The sequence below is a fragment of the Pleurodeles waltl genome, chromosome 8 (assembly GCF_031143425.1).
Source record: "Pleurodeles waltl isolate 20211129_DDA chromosome 8, aPleWal1.hap1.20221129, whole genome shotgun sequence".
Lineage (NCBI taxonomy): Eukaryota > Metazoa > Chordata > Amphibia > Caudata > Salamandridae > Pleurodeles > Pleurodeles waltl.
Genome location: NC_090447.1, coordinates 1,428,475,263 through 1,428,495,894, shown reverse-complemented (window position 1 = coordinate 1,428,495,894; position 20,632 = coordinate 1,428,475,263). Strand labels below are relative to the sequence as shown.

The following is a 20,632-nucleotide window of genomic DNA, read 5'->3' as shown; positions in this document are numbered from 1 at the left end:
CATTAAAGAAAGCAACCAACAGATAAATAATTGGGAAGGAAAGGTTTGCTGTGAGCTCCTAGACAGGACCAGCAACAGCAACACAAAAATAAAGTCATCCTCAATGGGCCACATTGCCGGCTACCAGCTGATATAAATTGAAGCTGCATTCACATTTTAGACACAGACTGACATTTATTGAATGGTTTGAAAATCTACATCAGCATCAGGACCCTCAAGGCCATCATGACAGTGTTATTGGGGGTGCAGACATTCATGCGCCAGTATCCCTTCTGGCCTACTTCTGCCAAGAGTTGATATACCCCTGGTATGTCTGGAAAATGGAGTAGTTCTCCTGTACCATCTAAATAAAACTACTGTCATGAGTCATGTAAGAAATCAAAGTTAAACTTTGGAGAGAGATGCTGTAAATGCTGGAGCACCACAAAACTATCTAATTCCTATTATGTAACTACGTTTCCACGATTTCCTTTTGAAGTTTCGCACATGTTTTTAGGCCTGCCTCAGAGAAAGTTGCAAGTGGGACATGAATATCAATATATTTTGAGTTCAGGTAACATGTAAAGTTTCACAAATACTTTGTTTAGAATAATACATTTAAATGATTAAAAGAATACCCCAAACAAAGGGAATCTGACCTAGAGGTTATTAAAAAACTCAAGCTTGGTTTCATTTGGAAGAAAATCGGCCTTTGGAAATAGAATTAAACAAAACAATATATTAACTGTGGGATTCAGAATTGGTCACTGCGGTCAGAAGTGTATATATTTCTGGCAGTGAAATATAATAATGTCCTTCAGGGAACTTGGATGGGGGAGATCAGTTTTCAAAAAACAATTTTAAAACGTTTACAAAACAGATGCTCATTTGTAGTAGCCAGGGTCAAATTGGCCTAAAAGACAATCAGGCAATTCCGTGGGGCTGGTCTGACAGTTCACTGTATGGGCCGTTTTTTGGCTGTATGTGGAACTGTTTTATTGTCTGTTTTTTTCTCTGGTATTTCCACAAAGCTGACCTAGAGCAAGCACAAACACAAGCAGTCACCCATACCTTTGCAAAACACATATATAACTTGTCATTCAGGTTCAAAACTGCCCTGATTTCTAAATGTTGTTCACTTTTTATTATCTATCAGGTTCAAAAACGGGAGACACTTTTATTTTGGTCCCCTGGCGTATTTTCTGTCCCTGTCTGACCTTGGTAGCAGCAAATGTTCTTATTCAAAACGTAGCTAACAAAACGTCCTTATCATCAGGACTGATTTTGTATTTCCTTCCTTGTTGCTCCAAATGTCCCATACTTTTAGGTACATCTTCATGGGCACTAGACTAGAGGTTCAAGTTGTGAAGACTTCTTACAATTTCCATTTAAGTCCACATTTCCAGTTGCCCTTGGTTTGCTGTTTTTTCTAGGTTCTTGTACCTGTGTGTGTGTTTTAAGATACTCCATTCTTAGGCAGCCCTCACCAGGACCGGCATGTTCTTTGCCCCTATAGGCCAGCAAAAAGCTGACTTTCTTCACATGTGAAGTAGCTTCTGGTCATGAGATTCTGTAAAAAGTTAAATACACCTCCCCACAGCCATATATCAGATAGATGAAAGTTCTTCCAGTAAACTGGCAATCTTCTCTTTGAGGCCATAGCTGTGAGTGGTACATTTTCCTAGGTGATTCCAATTGAACTTTCCATGCACTCTTCATCCAATCTTTCCTGCATTGTGCCCCAGTTCATATCTCTGTCTTACTGTATAAGCAATCCCTCAGTACCTTGTGCTACCATCTCTCAAAATGGCAGCCTAATATTTTACCCCTTCTCTCTCCCAAATCTTCCCAAACCTACACAACTCTGTTATGCTCTGGGTCAAAGACTGATGATGAAAAACAGGTCCAAGCCCCAAAAATGAGTGTGGGTGCCCAATAACTGCAACCATCAGTACAAATTTGGCACTGATTTTTTTGTATAATTTTATAAGAATTCGCACTGAAGTCTTGACTTGCAAAATAATTGTAGGATAGGTGTAGAATTACATAACGGTCTATGTTAAATATAACTATGTTAAAGTCACAAAATATGCCGCCCTAACCCTACTGCAGATGTTGCACTCACTTACATTGTTCATGGTGGTGTTTAACATGCAGGACTAGATGTTGTGAGAAATCAGGATTAAAACCCCACTGTATGCAACAAGAATGATCATGAAGGCTAATAAAATGTTTTTGGTTTGCTCCGCGACATCTATGGGCATTAAGTAAAGCATTCATAAGAATAGACTGTATTGGAAAACAAAAAATCAGAAAGATAAAAAAAATGCAGAGAAGGGAATCAAACAGATGACCATGCTTTGGCTCAGCTCAGTCGAAAGTGGACACCCTATTTGGGTGAGACGTGCCAAAGTAGTTAACTACTCCCTAAATTGCTTTATAAAAAAGTAATACCTAAAAGTGAGTTACCTGTCTGTCCTCTATCCTCAAAATTTTAATTTAGAGAGACCCTAGAGAAAATCCCACTATGAGTGAGCAATGATGGAAAATAAGTACAAAGCATGCTGAGTTTATAAACACATTCTTAGAATAGTACATGTGTTTGTAGGCATCAGACCAGGAGGGGAATTGTACAGTCAAACCAGCCCTTTCAATAAATACATCACTACAATAGGGTGCAAATATTAATATTATATTAACCCATCACCAGTCACCCACTTTAGGCAGTTTATTAAGGAGAGATTCTCTACCAAAATTTATATTTAATACATGCAAGATTACAATTACATTTTATGAATAATTTGTGCTCATTAATAAAGCTGTTTGCTAATGTAAGACAGACTTGGATGAGAAAAAGGCTTAGTGAATTGGGTGAATGAATAAATTAGTTGACCTATGAATGACAGCTATACAGACACGTGACTGATTGGAGAGAAAAGAGCTGACATTGAAATAGTGTAGACAAAGTTGTAATTTAACATATGTATTTTTATTGCACGCCAGAAAATCGGTCAATATTGTTCAGAAATTCAAAAATAACTTAGAGCATGTGCATTACCTTAAAAAGCCTACTATAATGTGTCAAAAAGTTATATAATATGGTTAATTACATTTTTCTTTTTTGCCACAGATTACTGGTTTGGACATGCTCTCTTTAGTTCTTATTTGAAAATTAGAGCCACCGATACATCCTCAATCTCTACAATGTTTAAGGTGGTTTGATGTATGTTAAAAAGTATAGAAAAAGATGATTTTTGTGCACTATGTGGAAGACGTTTGTAGGGAATTGGGTTACTGCTTGACTAGAGTGTAAGCCCTGGTCTAAGCATCAACCACAATTCTTTGTCAGGGTAAGGCTCAAGCAAACCTCAAATTAACCTGTGCCCAACCCCCTGGAAGCTTGGCACAGAGCAGTCAGGCTTAATTTAGAAGCACTGCGTAAAGTATTGTGCAACACCTCAAACAGTAAAACTGTGAAAACACCACACATAAAGATTCTGCATCAGCTTGGAAAAATAGAACAAAAGTTAATAAATAAAATAAGTCCAAAAAAACAAAAATCCAATCAGTAGATCCAAAGGTATTCAATTTTAAAGGTTTTAGTGAAAATCTGGTCACACCAGCCTGGGAAAACATCATAAATTCTGCCTGACCGCAATGGAGTGCAGGCCAGCTAAGGGGACCCAGTTAGGCCCGCTAAACAAAGTACCTTAAATCCTGATTTGTGGAATGTTGCACAAATCCGCATTAGATAGGCCACGCAGCTAAATCGATGTGTCGGTTCTGAGATGTGGCGAGGCTGTGATGTCATTGTTGAGAATCCCTTCCAAGTCTGATGTTGAGGATGTGGTGCACAGTTAGGGCGATGCATCGGTTTTAAAGAGCTAAGAGGCTGCGGTGCAGCATCCAGCATCATTGTTGAGCCTGTCGTCGATGAGAGGTGCAAGGGCCTGCATTGAGGATGCATTGCACGGTTAGAGTGATGTGGTGGTTCTGAAGAGCTGCGATGCAATGTGGGTCAATGCGGCAGGTCCAACCCACACAGCAGCAGTAACGAATTGGCTCTGCTCAGGTTTGCACCACACAGCAATGGAGATGCATCAGTTCTGCTGAATCGACTGAGGCTGGCAGAGCACCTTAAGCCTCTTTCAAGGGTCCAGAACTGGGGTGGCACCACTTGGCAAGGTGGACTCAGGTGGCGGTGTCTATGTGCAGATGCAAAATTGTTGGCAGCGGCCAGCCAACTAGCCCTTGGAGTCACCCTGGTTCTGGGTTCAAGAGATGCAGGTCAAGTCCTTCTCAATCAGGCAAGAGGGCAGCAGCCAGCAGACATATTGGCTTAACCCCAATTGACATATTTAATTTACCAGTACAGTGCACTAAATGTGCCCAGGGCCTGTAAAGTAAATGTTACTGGTGGGCCTGAAACACTCATTGTGACACCCACTTCAGTAGCCCTTCAAACATGTGTTAGGCTTGCCATTGCAGAGCCTGTGTGTGCAGTTTTAAACTGCCATGTCAATCTGACAAGTTAAACCACTTGACAGGCACAAACCTTACTTTTTAATATGTATCTGTTAACAATAAGGTAGGCCGTAGGCAGCCCAAAGACAGGGTGCAGTGTATTTAAAAAGTAGGAAATGTGTTTTTAAGTTTAGCTAGTAGTGAAAAACTCTTAAGTTTGTTTTTCACTACTGCAAGGCCTTCCTATCCCACAGGATAGCACTGGAATTACCTTCTTACATTTTATTGGTGTTTTTAGAAATTGGGTTTTCTGATTGCCAGTGGTACACACTATGTCCAAGCAGGAACCACAGTCCTTGTCAGGGTAAGTCAGTTACACGCCATAAATGAACCTGTGCTCACCCTCTGGTAGCTTGGCACAGAGCAGGCAGGCTTAACCTCGGAGGCAATGTGTAAAGCATTTGTGCAACCTTTAAAAGGGTAAAACAGTGAAAACACCTCACAAAAATAAATACACTACATCTGGTTGGCAAATAATGAAGGTTTGGGCCTGGCAAAGGGTTTATTTTGCCAGGTTGAAATGGCAGTTTGAACTGCACACCCAGGCCCTGCAATAGCAGGCCTGAGACATGTTTAAAGTGCTTCTTATGTGGGCGGCACAATCAGTGCTGCAGGCCCACTATTTTTTATTGACAGGCCCTGGGCAAATGTAGTGCACTTAACTAGGGACTTATAAGTAAATTAAATATGCCAATTGGGTATGAAATAATGTTGCCATGTTTTAAGCAGAGAGCACACACACTTTAGCACTGGTTAGCAGTGGTAAGGTATATCACGTGATAGTGATACACCAGTAAATACACCAATATTGTATTACACAGATAAAAAGAGTGTCAAAGAAAACATAATTAGATATTCCTAGAGTCTGAACTAATTTTCACACTTGGTCATAGTAGCAAAGCAATGTACACGTTCTGAGAGAGATTATGGAAGATAAAAAGCAAGGCTGATATAAAGCTTTGCAAAACATTAAACAAGCATTAACAAAGCCAATATGTCTGGCTTTTAATGCAGTCAAATTACTTCTTTACTGATTGTTGACTTTGTGTGGTTTTGTTCAATGTTGAGTTGGTGAATGTGAAAATGTGTAGACGAATGGAGAGATGAATGATTGGGTCACTGGATGGATGAATGATTGGGCGCATAGATATGAATGGGTGGATGTATTGGTGACCGTCGACATGGACAGGTGCTGGATGAATAGATGAGTGCATTGATGCGCGAATGGGAGAGCGCATAGAGGCATGAATGGTTAAGCTAATAGGTGAGTTCATGGACTGCTACAATCAGGTTGGTGGCAGGAGCCTATTCTCCACTAACACTGCTGCTACTTGCTCACAGAGGCGTTTACGTATTCATTCATGTATTTCAAAATATAGACCTAGAATAACCAATACAGGATGTGCAAATGCCCAGAGGACAGACGGTAAACATTGGCCTATGCTTAAAATATGAGACCGTAACAACTCTGCCAAATAGCAGATGACCACATGAGAGAGCATGCGTAGCCCAACAAACATTTTGCTACATGTTGAGAGTAAAACTTAAGTACTGGACATGTTCAACATTTGGACTTTACAGATTTTGGGCATGCTGTCTCATGCACTATCCTTTTGTGATCAGTGCCTGTATCCTGTTAATCCAAGTTCGCTCATGACGCAAATCAGGGCAATGAAAGCAATCTATAGATGGACTAATGCAACATGAGAGATTAATAACTGCATGTTCACTGACCCAAATTTGCTATTGTTGCTTCCCTTTACCTGTCATGCTATAGACAGAGGTAAATATATAAAATAGCAAATGCAATATAAACAGCTGTGAGGTTTACTCTAAACTTCTGTGCAGGATCCAATGGAAGTGATGTTCTTTTCTGTCTCTCTCCATCCCCATTAGTGGCCACACGTACTGACAGCTAGCGGTAAAGGCGGGGAAAGAGGAATGGGTTAGAAGAGAAAACAGAAACAGACTTCACCACTGCAGCTTCATCGCTTTCCTGGTAAATGTGGTCTTTGGAGTGAAGTAAAACCCTACAAGACAAAATATATCTTAAGTGTCTTGACATTCAGACAAATAAATGTAACTGCAGTTGTTAATGGATATGCAGGAACGCTACCTCTGTGTAACTAACTTTCTGTACTTCAGTATGGAACGGGTAATTCCTGAAAACTAAACATACAAACAATAAGCAAATTAAATGTATATATGCATTAGTAATTCTCCTCATGCTTTAGATAATTATCGCAAGTGTTATCAAAACAAAGTCTGTTGCAGGAGATGAGTTATAGGGCCAGATGTAGCAAAGGTTTTTACCCATTCTGTGTCTATGGGAAAAAGTGTTCGTACATATGGCCCATAGTTTCTACTTGGCTTCTGCAAAACTGGAAGATATCCAATACTGTTATCATCCTGTTGCTCCCTAATCACAGCAATGGTATATACTTGGAGTCGCCCATGTTTCTTCCCAAAGTTGTTTTCATCAACAACACAACTTCAAAATACTGCTCTGTGATCCAATGGTCCATACAAACTATCTTTTAAGAAGGAATATGTTTCTGAGAAGGAAATACAGAATCCATGTAAGGTGGTCCTGGCTGCAGCAGCATTGTAGCAAGATTGCCCTAACAAAGGACGCTGTTAACCACAGAGAAAGTTATATCTGATAATCCAAGATAGTTACAGTGTCTCAGGACATAAGCAAGAGTTTATGGCCTGACGAAAATTGTAGTTCACTGCCAACAGACTGCTGTGCAGTGCATCTTCTATGTGCAGACCTTTAGTCAAGAAAGGGCCGGCACTCCTAGATGACCTCCAGCATGAAACCACTGGTCCAGAAAAAAAAGCAACCATAGCAAAGAGATCTGCAGTACCACCTCCACATACATGGGCCACACAAAGCAGTAAGCAGACTCTCTAGCACCACCTCTTGGCAATAACCTGTCACCACAAGCTCACAGAAGAGATACTAATCATCCCGTTATGTTCACAATATACAATGTGAGCAATTATGCTGAAACAGCAGGAGACCAAATGGTAAAGCAAACATAGCAAAAGAAGCTCGTTACTACACACTTAGAAGTAAACACTAATGACGAGTCCATGCTCAGAGAAGACCTTACACAGTGGACATGATCAGCCACCGAGCATTTGCAAATAATTTCAATCTGTTTGATGGTCATTATCTTTCATTAGGTATCCCTTTGTGATCAGTGTTCCATGTTCATTCACTCCTGGCATGAATGAGTGGTGATGACTTTACAGTCTGAATCACGCAAGATGAGACACTAATTGTCTGTTCAGTGACACCAAATTGTTTTTGCTATTTCTCTTCTCTCTGCCACACTAAATTCAGAAGTAAATATACCAATATAGCTTATGCAATCGAACCATTTCATTTTCACACGTTCAGAGGCTCAGACTGTCACAATATGCTCAGAATATGGGACCAGGCAACTGTGCACAGGCCAAAGTAGCAGCAGACAGCAGGGTCACATTGTACATAACAGAGAAAACGTTTTGCTTCATGATTTGTAGAGAGCCAGTAAACAACACTGCGCGCTCAGAGATGACCTTATGCACTAGATGTGAACAGCCACTAAAAGTGAGAGATTTTAACATTGTACGTTTACTCACTTAGGCCCATATTTATATATTTTTTAGCGCCTCATTTGCGTCTTTCTGTGATGCAAAAGCAGCGCAAACATACAAAATATAATTGTATTTTGTAACGTTGTGCAGCTTTTGCGCCAAAAAATGACGCAAATACGGCGCTAAAAAAGTATAAATACGGGCCTTACTGTCCATTGGGGCATGAGTACTTTCCCATTTGAGTGTTTTAAATACCTCCATTCTCCTCACATGTGGCTGGTTACTGATTGTGGGTAATGTTCATTACTGGACAGATAATACTGAAGAGGATCCTAAAGCAGTTGATTTCCATGGGTTACTGCCATCTGTAAATTTGATGCAGCATCTACAGGTCCTCATTCACGTGAAAGATCACAATTTGGAGCAGCTAGGAAGTTCAATTTAAATATCTTTGATTTACAAATTAATTTCCTCCCTTAATTCCTGACCACTTTACAGTGAAAGGGAGAATTCCTTTTAGACAATTCAAAGTCAGACAGTGAGGTGCTCAATTGCTCTGCAGTGGAAGCTTCTTGATATGTAGGAATACACTAGCACCGTAAACACATGTGGGCATACCTCTCTGCATTTCACAGAAGCATATTGTTTTTTGTCTGTTCTTGGTTACACACTGAGATTGCTCACAATGTCCCTTTAGTCAACAGAATTGTTAATATCCACAGAAAACATAGGGCCTGATCATGATTTTGGCAGACAGAAAACCCCGTCTGCCGAAATCCCAACTGGTATGTTGCAGCCAGTGTGGCAGCCTCCCCGCCAGGCCCATTATGAGTTTCCCACTGGGTCAGCAAGCGGAACCTCAGTTTCCACCCACTGGCCCAGTGGGAAACAGCCTACAGCATTGTCTCTGGCTCGTGATAGAGCCGGCGGCAATGCTGTATTGCATAGGGTGCACCAGCACCAATTGCAATGTTTACTGTCTGAAAAGCAAACAGTGAACACTGCGACAGTGCTGGCCAGGGGGGCCCCTGCACTGGCCATGCCCCTCTGGGGCCCCTGCACCCTGTCTCCACCAGACTTTTCATGGCGATATTACCGCCATGAAATCACTGGTGGAGAAGGGGGTCGTAATTCCCAGGGCAGCGCTACCCTGTTGGGTTAGGACCGCCACGACCTAACAGACCGCCAGACCACCAGGATGACTAATCCTGCCGCTGCTGGCGGTCCGACCGTGGCGCAACCATCGTGATCATAATGTGGCAGTCGGACCACCGCATTGGCGGTAGTCCGACTGCCACTGGGAGTCTGGCAGTCAGTAGACCACCAGACTCGTAATGATGCCCATAGTCATTAATACTCTGCTTAACTGAGAAAAGGCAAAACTAAACTTCTCCAGCTGGAACGCAATGGAATGGTTAATCTCTTAGACGAATCTAAAGGTTCATACAAAATGGAAATTAACTGCTATAAGGACTTAGGGCCAGATGTATCATCACGGCCCTTTGTGAGTCGGAAATATCGATTTTTAAGAAATCGCTATTTCTGACTCGCAAAGTGCCATGTATCACATTTGCGATTCAATAATAGCGATTTCTTAAAAATCGCAAATGCTATTACCGAATCGCAAATTGCGATACGGGCCCCATTCGCAGCTATGGGCCTGGCCCATATCTGCAAATTTTTTGCATTTCCAAAATTGCGTTTCTGAACCAGAAATTGCAATTTTGGAAATGCAAAAGCCCAGGGTGCTGGGGGCCTAAGGCCCCCTCTGCTGCACCCCAAAAATGTTTTGGGGGACATGTAAGGTGCACACATGCCAAAAGGGCATGTGTGCTTTACATGTTCAATTTAAAAATGCATTTTAAATGCATTTTTAAATGTTGCACCAGGTTACCACCTGGTTTCTTTTCATGGTATTTTGCATGTGCAAAATGCCATTCTGCAAAAAATCGCAATTTGCGATTTTTTGCAGCATCTCCTTGCGATATGGATTTTGCGAACAGTAAATTGCGACTCGCAAAACCAGGTCGCAACGCAAGAAATCAAAATTTTTGCGATTTCTTTTTTGTGGTCTGCGAATGCCTTTCATGCATCGCAGACCACTTTTTTGCACTCGCAAACGGCCGAATTTTGCGATTCGCACCGTTTGCGAGAGCAAACATTTTTCATACATCTGGCCCCTGATCTTTAAAACTGGACAGTTACCTGCTCATGTAAAGTTGCCTCCCCCCAAGATTATTAAAAACAACTGTTTTCAGAATGCTAATGATGCAATAGACCCCTCAAAAATCCATTTAGATTTGATTTCTTCACAAGGGACTTGTGACCCACTTGATCAGTTAAGGTAAGAGGTTGATTAAGGCTTTTTTTCGGTGGCCACTACAGTTTTTAAGAGTTGAGTTGTTGCATGTCTCCCTCAAGGTCTTCTCCCTTTTCTCTGAAGATGTGTTGGCTGCTTCAGTGTATCCAGATAAATCTGGTTCTCCATTATATCCCTCTGCAACTTTTATTCTCAAACAAATATGTCAGGTAATTATTGCTCCTTTGATGAGCCTTTTCAATTTTTCTTTGGACCGTAGAACTGTTCCAGCTTCATTGATATCTGCCACAATCACTCCTCTAGTGAAAACGTCAGGGGGAGATCTTATTAACTTAAAACCTTTTTGTCCCTTTACACTACTCCCCTTTGTGACTAAGATCTTCAAAGAGAATGTAGAGAAACAAGTGTGTACACATCTTCGGCACAATAAATGCTTGCAGGACTTGAAGGCAGGTGTTTTCCAAGCTCACAACACTGAATCAATCCCTCTTTGTATTCATGATGAACTCAAGTTAGAGCTGGGCACTGTCCACATTATTGCCCTGATATTGTTGGATCTATCAGCTGCCTTTTAGACTGTGTCAGAATGGTAGGCATTGATGAATCTTCATTTCAGTGGCTTGCATCTTTTCTCTATGATTGGACTTAGGCAGTGACATTGTGCTCTTACTTGGTCAAGGGTCACAGTAAACTGAGGAGTTCCACAGGGTTTTTCACTCTTTTCCTATCCATTTCATACATATGTTGTCCTTCTTGTCAGATGGGCATTAGATCATAGATGTATGCTGACAACAAACAGCTTTTGCTGCATTTCAAGACTGATCCTATAATTTACTAGTGTTTTAACAAACTATGAGATTTGATTATAAATGGCTGCCGTGATCTTTGGCTTGATGCTTATTGACCTGTAGAGATGGCCTCTATACCTGCTCCGTCTAATGTGGAGATCAAGATTGATAGCCATTTCTGTCAGTCAAGTTTCCTCAGTAGCCTTTTCCTGTACATACCATCGTTTTGTACAATGTTTTAATGATTTTCATATTCAAGAGTACTATTCACCTTACATTGAAGTAGAATTCCTTGAAATCACAAAAGAAAACATGGTTTCCTATATACTAGGGTCAGAATATTATTACATCAATTATTGAGTTAAGCCTAGTATCTCTAGCCTCATATTTGACTTTTGGTTAGCCTATTAATTATTACACCATATAAACCATCCCCCTGAAAGATTGTCAATGTTGCTATATTTTTGTCCATTTCTTTGGGCAGTCTATGCCTTCATAAACTTGTTTATCGACCAACATACACCACTCCAAGTCTTCCTTTCAAGTGGCCAGGTCTTGGGGTGTTTGCTCCCAATTTTTGAGGAAGATTCCTTTTTGCATTCATTAGGCCCAGCAGGATAAACAATCCAAGGTATTTCAATGGTCACCAAGCAGGACCTAACCTCCTCCCAGAAGGGTGCCAGAATAGGGCACATCCTGGGTAGATAGAGAAAGGTATCCCTCTGACATCATCCTTTTACACAGATATTAGAAACCACTTTACCCATTCTCCACAAGGCACTTCTGGTACAGATGATCTCTGCAAGATTCACACTTGCACTTGTTTAAATTCAACTCAAATTGTTACTTCCATGGGAGATCACAGAGTCTCTTCCTATTCTTCCTCCTCTATTTTCCCAGTCCATTTTTAATTATGTCAGTATGTGAGGAGAACTATTGACACTTTTCCTATATACTTTTTGAGGAAGGCTTCAATTAAAATATGTCCTTTAATGGAGGGATCCCTTCCGCTATCCTGTGCACACGATCTTAGGCTTATCAGAAAGATTCTACCTTGCATAGCCTCATATGGTAAGCACATGATAAACGCCACTTTATTAGGGTCTCACATAGATTACTCAATTTTTTTATATCTGCAGCTCCTTCATCAAAAGCTGCAATAAGTGCAAAAAATTGCAGCATGTTTACTCTACAATGCTTCATGTGTTGCTTGGATGTATGATGGAATAACGCATGCGCCAACCATGCATGTCTGAACAATGCGGTTAAAACAACTGCATTGTTTACACAAATGTCTTTACCACGCATGCCTTTACAACGATTTTTCGTTGTAAAGGCTTGTCTAGTAAAGGCATGTGTGGAACGGCATATGTGGTTTTTGCATGCCACCCCACCCACCCGCCCTATAAACACAACTAGCCCAAACCCTCACCCATCCTAAAACACAACTACCCCAAAAGCCACCCACCCACCCGATAATCTATCATCGTGCCCCAACTCTGCAAGATTATCAATGCCTCCTTCGAAACAGGCACCTTCCCAGAAAACTGGAAGCACGCAGACATCAACGCCCTCCTCAAGAAACCAAAAGCCGACCCCAAGGACCTCAAGAACTTCCGCCCAATCTCCCTCCTCCCCTACCCAGCTAAAGTCACAGAAAAGATCGTCAACCTTCAGCTGACACGCCACATCGAAGACAACAACGTTCTCGACTCCTCACAAACCGGATTTAGACGCAACCACAGCACCGAGACCGCCCTCATCGCCGCAACAGATGACATCAGACGCCAACTCGACCGCGGCGAGACCTCCGCCCTCATTCTCCTAGACCTCTCAGCGGGCTTCGACACAGTCTGCCACCACACCCTACTGTCACGCCTCCAAGAAGCCGGCATCCAGGAAAAAGCCCTAGCCTGGACCTCATTCTTCCTCTCCGTCAGAACACAGACCGTTCGCCTCCCACCCTTCCTCTCAGAAGCCAACAACATCATCTGCGGCGTCCCCCAGGGCTCCTCCCTGAGCCCTACGCTGTTCAACATTTACATGGCCCCCCTCGCACAAGTGGCCCGCCGTTTCGACCTCAACATCATCACCTACGCCGACGACACCCAGCTCATCCTCTCCCTCACCAACGACCCTTCCACCGCCAAAGCCAACCTCCATGAGGGAATGAAAGCAGTCGCCGACTGGATGAGAAATAGCCGCCTGAAGCTCAACACCGACAAGACAGAAATCCTCATCCTCGGGACCTCCCCCTCCGCCTGGAACGACTCATGGTGGCCCACCACCCTCGGAACTCCCCCGACGCCCACCGACCACGCCTGCAACTTGGGATTCATCCTCGAATCCGCACTCTCCATGGACAGACAAGTCAACGCCGTCACATCCTCCTGCTACAACACCCTCCGCACCCTCCGCAGGATCTACAAGTGGATCCCGACCGACACCAGGAAGACAGTGACCCACGCCCTCGTCAGCAGCAGACTAGACTACGGCAACGCACTCTATGCAGGAATCCCAGCGAAACACCTACAGCGACTCCAACGCATCCAAAACGCCTCAGCCCGACTCATCACCAACGCACCCCGCCACAGCCACATCACCCCTCACCTCAAAGGACTCCACTGGCTCCCCGTCAACAAAAGGGTCACCTTCAAGCTCCTCACCCACGCACACAAAGCACTCCACAACACCGGCCCCTCCTACCTCAACGACAGACTCAACTTCTACACCCCGACCAGCCAACTGCGTTCCGCGAGCCTCGCCACCGTCCCCCGCATCCAACGAACCTCCCCTGCGGCAGATCCTTCACCTACCTCGCCGCCAAGACCTGGAACACGCTCTCTACCTACCTCCGACAGACCCAAGACCTGCTGGCCTTCAGAAGACTCCTCAAGACCTGGCTCTTCGAGCAGTAGCAGTCCCCCCCCCCAGCGCCTTGGAACCCTAACGGGTAAGTAGCGCGCTCTATAAATATCTGTGATTGATTGATTGACCCACAAAATGAAGCTACCCCTACCCCCCACCTGCCCCAAAAATAAAACTACCCTAACCCCCCTACCCACCCTTAAAAACTACCCTGATGCCCCCGCCCACCCTGAGACCTAAAAGCTACACCAACCCCCCCACCCGTCCTAAAAACAACCGACCCCCAGCCTGGAAAAAAAACTACCCTGCCCCTAAAAAAAAAATTACCCTGACCCCGCCCCTAAAAACCCAACTCCCCCACCCACCCTAAATACAAAATTACCACGACCCCCACCTCGCCCCTAAAAACCCGATCCACCCACAGGCCCTAAATACAGAACTACCCTGACCTCCCACCCTTGCCCCTAAAAACCTACCTCCCACCCATCCTTAATACAAAATTAACCAAACCCCCCCTCCCTAAAAACAAAATTACTCGACCCCCCACCCTCGCCCCTAAAATCCTGACCCCCACACACCCTAAATACAAAATGACCCCTACTCCCGCCGCTAAAAACAAAATCACCGACCCCCGAACCCTGCCCTAAAAACACAACTACCCCCAGCCCCACTTACCAGACCACATCCTCTCCCGATGCTGACTCCCTTTTTCTCTGCCTTAACCACACATGTGCGTTGTTCAACATGTGCGTGGTTAAAGCAGAGAAAAAGGGAGTCGTTGTTAACACAAGCGTGGTTCAGCTTGCTTTAACAACGTTGTCGTGGTTCCAGTGTCTTTGTTCTGGACTTTTCCCTATTGCTTGAGCATGCACTCTTCTCTGGAAACTTCACTGGCTGCAACTCAAGCAGCAGATCTATTTCAAGATCCTATGTACATAGGGTACAGTCAAGTGATTCACCAGAATTTATCACTAGACAGTTGTATCCTTTACCAGGTTACTTTACCCACCATTCTCCAGTGCCTTTACTGTTCCAAAGTTCCACAAGCATAGAACTGGCAGATGAAGCATTTCAATTTGTGCTGCTAAACTATGGAATTCTCTTCCAGATGTGCTACAGCATGAAAAACAGTTACTCATGTTTCTACGACAACTGAGGACATGGCTTTTCTGCATGGCATTTTCCCTTTAGTCTTGAGTAGAATCTTTTTCTCTTTCTTCCTCTGATGTTCACCTTCTCTAGCACCTAGAGACCTTTCGCGATTGTGCACTCAATAATTTAGCATAACAACATAACATAACATAACATAACCTGATGTCAAATTTCAATCACTGTGCTAAAGACAGAAGTAAAAACACCCGTACAGCACTTGTCTAAAACATCTGTAATAGGACAGTTCATTGCCATGTGCTCAGTGGATAGATAGTAATCATTATCTGTTTATTTATTTAGAATATTTATGTACAGCATACAAGGGCCATGACCATAAGAGTACATTACTTAAGGAGACAAAAATATTAACACAACAATACAAGAGGCACGGTGTGTCTAAAATCGTAGAAAAAATGGCAGTGCCAGATATTCCCATGAATAGATATAAACTGTAAACATAATGTGAGTGGTGACAAAGTATACTGATAGTACTGCTACAACCACTGAGTAGAAAGTTGATGTCTACAATCCTGGAAAGTCTGCATGTTTCAAAGTGGTTAAGTGAGTAGGGTTTAGCTGAGAATAGGATCCTCTTGCATAGCTCCTGGGCAATTTACCTCCTGCATAGTTGCCATATTGTGATTAACGTCATTAAAGAGCAAGAAAGATACATATTTTATGCCAAATAATTGTACTAAGCACCACATGCCAATGTTGGAAAATATAAGTAGCTTAGACAAGATAGTCAACAATGTCTTATGGGTGAATTGGGTATCTAGATGGACTGCTTGAAATAGTGATTGAGTATTCTTTTTTAAAGTAGGCAGGTAGGTGGTAGTACAAAATGTGGGATGGATTGAATTCTAGGTTTTGGCGGCTGATCTGGAGAACAATTAGTTAGAGGTAAGTATTTGTTTGTTGCAAACTGGTGTTTCTAGTAGTAGGCAGTCTTAGCTGCACAATTGGTGTATGTTAGAAATGGGGTCCGTGGTTGACAGTCAAGTTACCCCCTGTTCAAGCAAGGACCCTCACTCTAGTCAGGGTAAAAGAGAATCACCCTCAGCTAACCCCTGCTTACCCCCTTGGTAGCTTGGCAGAGCAGTAGGCCTAACTTCAGAGTGCTAGGTGTAAAGTATTTGTACCAACACACACAGTAACTTAAGGAAAACACTACAAAATGACACAACACCAGTTTAGAAACACAGGAAATAATTATCTTAACAAAACAAGACCCAAATGACAAAAATCTGACACACACAAGTCAAGTTATGAATTTTTAAAGATTAAATTTAAAAATAGCGCTTAGAAACACAAAATGCTTGACTGAGATGTTAACACAGCGTCGTGACGGAGTCGTTCCCAACAAGCCGACATCAGCGGCGCCAGACACGTAGTCGTGTAGACCCCTAAGTACAGTACCTTTGGTGAAGAGTGAAAACAAGTTGATGCACGAAGTCGGGGATCGCGACGTCTGTGCGAAATGTTGAATCCACGCACTTCGAGCGGCGTCAGTCACGACATGGTGCGTGACTTCCACGGAGTCGCGGACTTCAGCGGGGCTGCAGCGGCGTCGGGCCTGCGAAGGTCATCGCATTCCAGCGAAGATCACGCCGTCGGGTGCAAGCGGCGTCACCGGATTCAGCAGCGGCGTCGGTCCGAAGTCGTCCAAAGTCGATTTCCTTGGATTTCCACCAGCTTTCCTTTCAAGGGTCCAGGGACTGGATAGGGCACCACTTGTCAGAGCAGGAGTCTCTCCAGAGACTCCAGGTGCTGGCAGAGAGAAGTCTTTGCTATCCCTGAGACTACAAACAACAGGAGGCCAGCTCTAAATCAAGCCCTTGGAGATTTCTTCACAAGATGGAAGGCACACAAAGTCCAGTCTTTGCCTTCTTACTCTGGCAGAAGCAGAAAATGCAGGATAGCTCCACAAAGCACAGTTACAGGCAGGGCCTTCACAGCTCTGCAGCTCTTCTCCAGGCAGAGGTTCCTCTTGATGTCCAGAAGTGATCTAAAGTCTATGGTTTTGGGTGCCCTTCTTATACCCAATTTCTCCTTTGAAGTAGGCCTACTTCAAAGTAAAGCCTCTTTTGAATGTGAAATCGTGCCCTTCCCGGGCCAGGCCCCAGACACTCACAAGGGGGTCGGAGATGGCATTGTGTGAGGACAGGCACAGCCCTTTCAGGTGTAAGTGACCACTCCTCCCCTCCTCCCTTCTAGCACAGATGGCTCATCAGGAAATGCAGACTACACCCCAGCTCCCTCTGTGTCACTGTCTAGTGTGAGGTGCAACCAGCCCAACTGACCCAGACAGGGAATCCACAAACAGGCAGAGTCACAGAAATGGTATAAGCAAGAAAATGCTCACTTTCTAAAAGTGACATTTTGAAACACACAATCTTAAAATCAACTTTACTAAAAGATGTATTTTTAAATTGGGAGCTCAGAGATCCCAAACTCCACATGTTCATCCGCTCCCAAAAGGAATCTACACTTTAATCAGATTTAAAGGTAGCCCCCATGTTAACCTATGAGTAGGTCTCTCAGTAGGGTCATTATTGAGATGGTGATTAGATCTTTAGTTTGTTGAAAAGAATTTGAAATAATGACATCCTAGCAGCTAGTGTACGGCTATTGTGCAACCTATTAACACCGTTAGGGAGATGAATTTACTAGCAAACGTTTTTAACTTACTGTTATCGCTAGTAAAAAGCACACGACTGTAGCAGGGAGCTATAAATATATGCGATATGAGTTTCTTGGTAGGACCTTCAATGGGATGTTGAATAGATTTTTAGTTTGTTGAAAAGAATTTGAAATAATGATATACCAGTAGCTTATGTATGGTTATTGTGTAACCTATTAACATCATTAGGGAGATTAATTAAAGTAAGATATTTAAATGCAAGTAATTTTTGGAATTGCTAATAGATTAAATGAGTAATGATGGGAAGACATAGGGGGTCATTACGACCCTGGCGGCCGGCGGTAAGGTGGCGGTAACACCGCCAACAGGCTGGCGGTGTTCCGCCAGCAATTATGACCGTGGTTTGGTAATGAGTATTGCGATCAGATGAAATTTAAGTGTAGCCAAAATGGCGTTTCTCAGGTTGACGAAAGCGGTAACGCCGAAACTCGTTCCTGTTGGCAAATAAAATTCTTAAAGCCTTTTATGCTCGTGGAGTGCTGTCTTTCCGGAAAGCGAGAGGAAACTGTTGGATGTATATATATATATATATATATATATATATATATATATATAAATATATATTAAGAATTAGTAACAAAAGGTGCGGCAGCGGAAGCTGTCTGCAGCCAGATGGAAAAACAAATTGATAGGACTGACTTAAAAGTGCTAAGTATAATAATACCACTCAGAGATTTCCATGTTTCTTTGACATTTCTGTCATGTGCATATTTCGTCTCCCATTGTATTTATTTCATTTGCTTCGAACTCTTAATGGAGAAGGCATTTATGGATGGCCAGGAAGCATGTTTATTCCTCAAAAGTTATTAAGCTGCTTAGAGACTATGGGCCCAATCCACAAAGGTAAACCTAGACCATAAATCTTAGTTTAGACCAAAAGTCTAAGTTTAGACCTGCGTTCTAACTTTACTATGAGTAAAGTTACACTTTAGGTATAAACTTGTACTTGTGGTCTAACCTTAAACTTTTGGTTACCTTTGTGAATCAGGCCTGGTATATGTATCTAGCTCCTTCACTCCTTTTCAGAATGCAATAGAGTCGAACTGAAAATCTTTTTCTAGACATTGTCCATTGTGAAATTTCAAGTGATTTAGTGAAGATTAAATGAATTTACGCAAAAGTATTCAAATAGTGTAAAATGTGGTTTGCCAGTACCGCACCTGAAGTTTTAATATGAGGATATACACTGCATAAAAAAGTCACGAAACAGGGAGCCGGCAACTGGTTTGATCATAAAATGTCTCTTGGCAAGACCTTTTTCTGCTGGAATCAGCCCTCTAAAAGCAAAAAAATTACATCAAACGCACAATATGAAACAATTAATTTTGTGAATTTTGCATAACGTGCAAACTTAGTTAAAAGTTTGTATGGTCTTACTTTTTACAAAATTAGGTCAATCATTGCAGCAAATCTGCAAAGCTACAAAGGAAATTTCAAGACTGTATAAGCACAAGACAGTATAACCGGCTATAACTCTACAGTACTGTACCTGAGCCTGGGCTTTCGCATCAGCTGGCTATGATGTTAAAAGATATCAAATGGTAACAAACATTTGTGAAGAAAAGCTGGACACTCTGGGACTGACGTTAGCTTTGATGAAGAGAAAGATGAGCTCCACACAGCCAACTGGAGGACATACAGCCAATTCTTAGAAACAAAAACATAAATCTGCACTCAGAGCTTTACGCCTAGATTTGAGTGTAGATTCACATATTATTTGCATTTAAAATGCTTCCAAGAGTACTCATGGAGAGACAGAGGTTTCCATGAGAACTCCTGTAAAATCAAGGGCATTCACTATTTATATTTCTACGAAGGAATTCCTGTGTACATAATTGTGCATAGTGGACAAACACACATATCAAAATGGCACCGATAATGCATTTTTTTATTACGTGTGGAACATACTTCCCATTTTCCCATCATCACCAGTTGTGGGGGTATTTCATTCCCGTTCTCACATGGAAAATGATTTACACCTGTCACTGCCAGGAGTATATCAGTAGCTGAACTTTACAAGCCCAAATAGCTTCAAGGAAGGGGCCTATTTAAATGCATTTTAACTCATTTATGGAACGTTCTGTTTGAAACAGAGGAAGATGGAACCAGACACAATTAAATGCACATTCAAGAACTTCATAAGAGCCCGCGGAGAGGACATTGGCCCTCATTACAACCTTGTGCACATTCAAGAACTTCATAAGAGCCCGCGGAGAGGACATTGGCCCTCATTCCAACCTTGGTGGGCAGCTGAAGCCACCCGCCAAGGTTGGACCGCCGGGCGGCTGCCAATGCGGCCGCACTCCAGCCGCGGTCATTTTGAGATCCCCGCTGGCCCAGCGGGGATCACGGCCGCAACACAGGAGCCGGCTCAAAATGGAGCTGGCGGTGTTGCGGCTGTGCGACGGGTGCAGTTGCACCCGTCGTGCTTTTCACTGTCTGCACAGGGCCGTGTCAGGGTGCCCCTGCACTGCCCATGCCAATGGTATGGGCAGTGCAGGGGCCCCTAGGGCTCCGCGACTCTCCGTACCGCCAGCCTTTTCCTGGCGGTTCAAACCGCCAGGAAAAGGCTGGTGGTAGGGGAACTCGTAATCCCCTGGGCAGCGCTGCCCTGGCAGATTAAAACCGCCGGGACTGAAGTGGCGGTAAACCGCCGGTCCCGGAGGTGCGACCGCGGCGCTTCTGCCGCAGTCGTAATACCATGGGAAG

General features: G+C 43.2%; 1 protein-coding gene across 6 annotated transcripts in view; it reads left to right on the top strand.

The window, feature by feature from the left end:
- The window catches only part of ERG (ETS transcription factor ERG), a 651,652-nt gene that overhangs the window by 309,261 nt on the left and 321,759 nt on the right, over window positions 1-20,632 (top strand). The window contains exon 1 of one of the 6 annotated variants that reach the window (XM_069202567.1): window positions 6,447-6,502. The exons of the other annotated variants lie outside the window; for them this stretch is intronic. The gene's annotated coding sequence lies outside the window, so the exon portion shown is untranslated. Of the gene's footprint in view, window positions 1-6,446; window positions 6,503-20,632 lie in introns of those variants that run through there. 6 annotated transcript variants of the gene reach the window in all.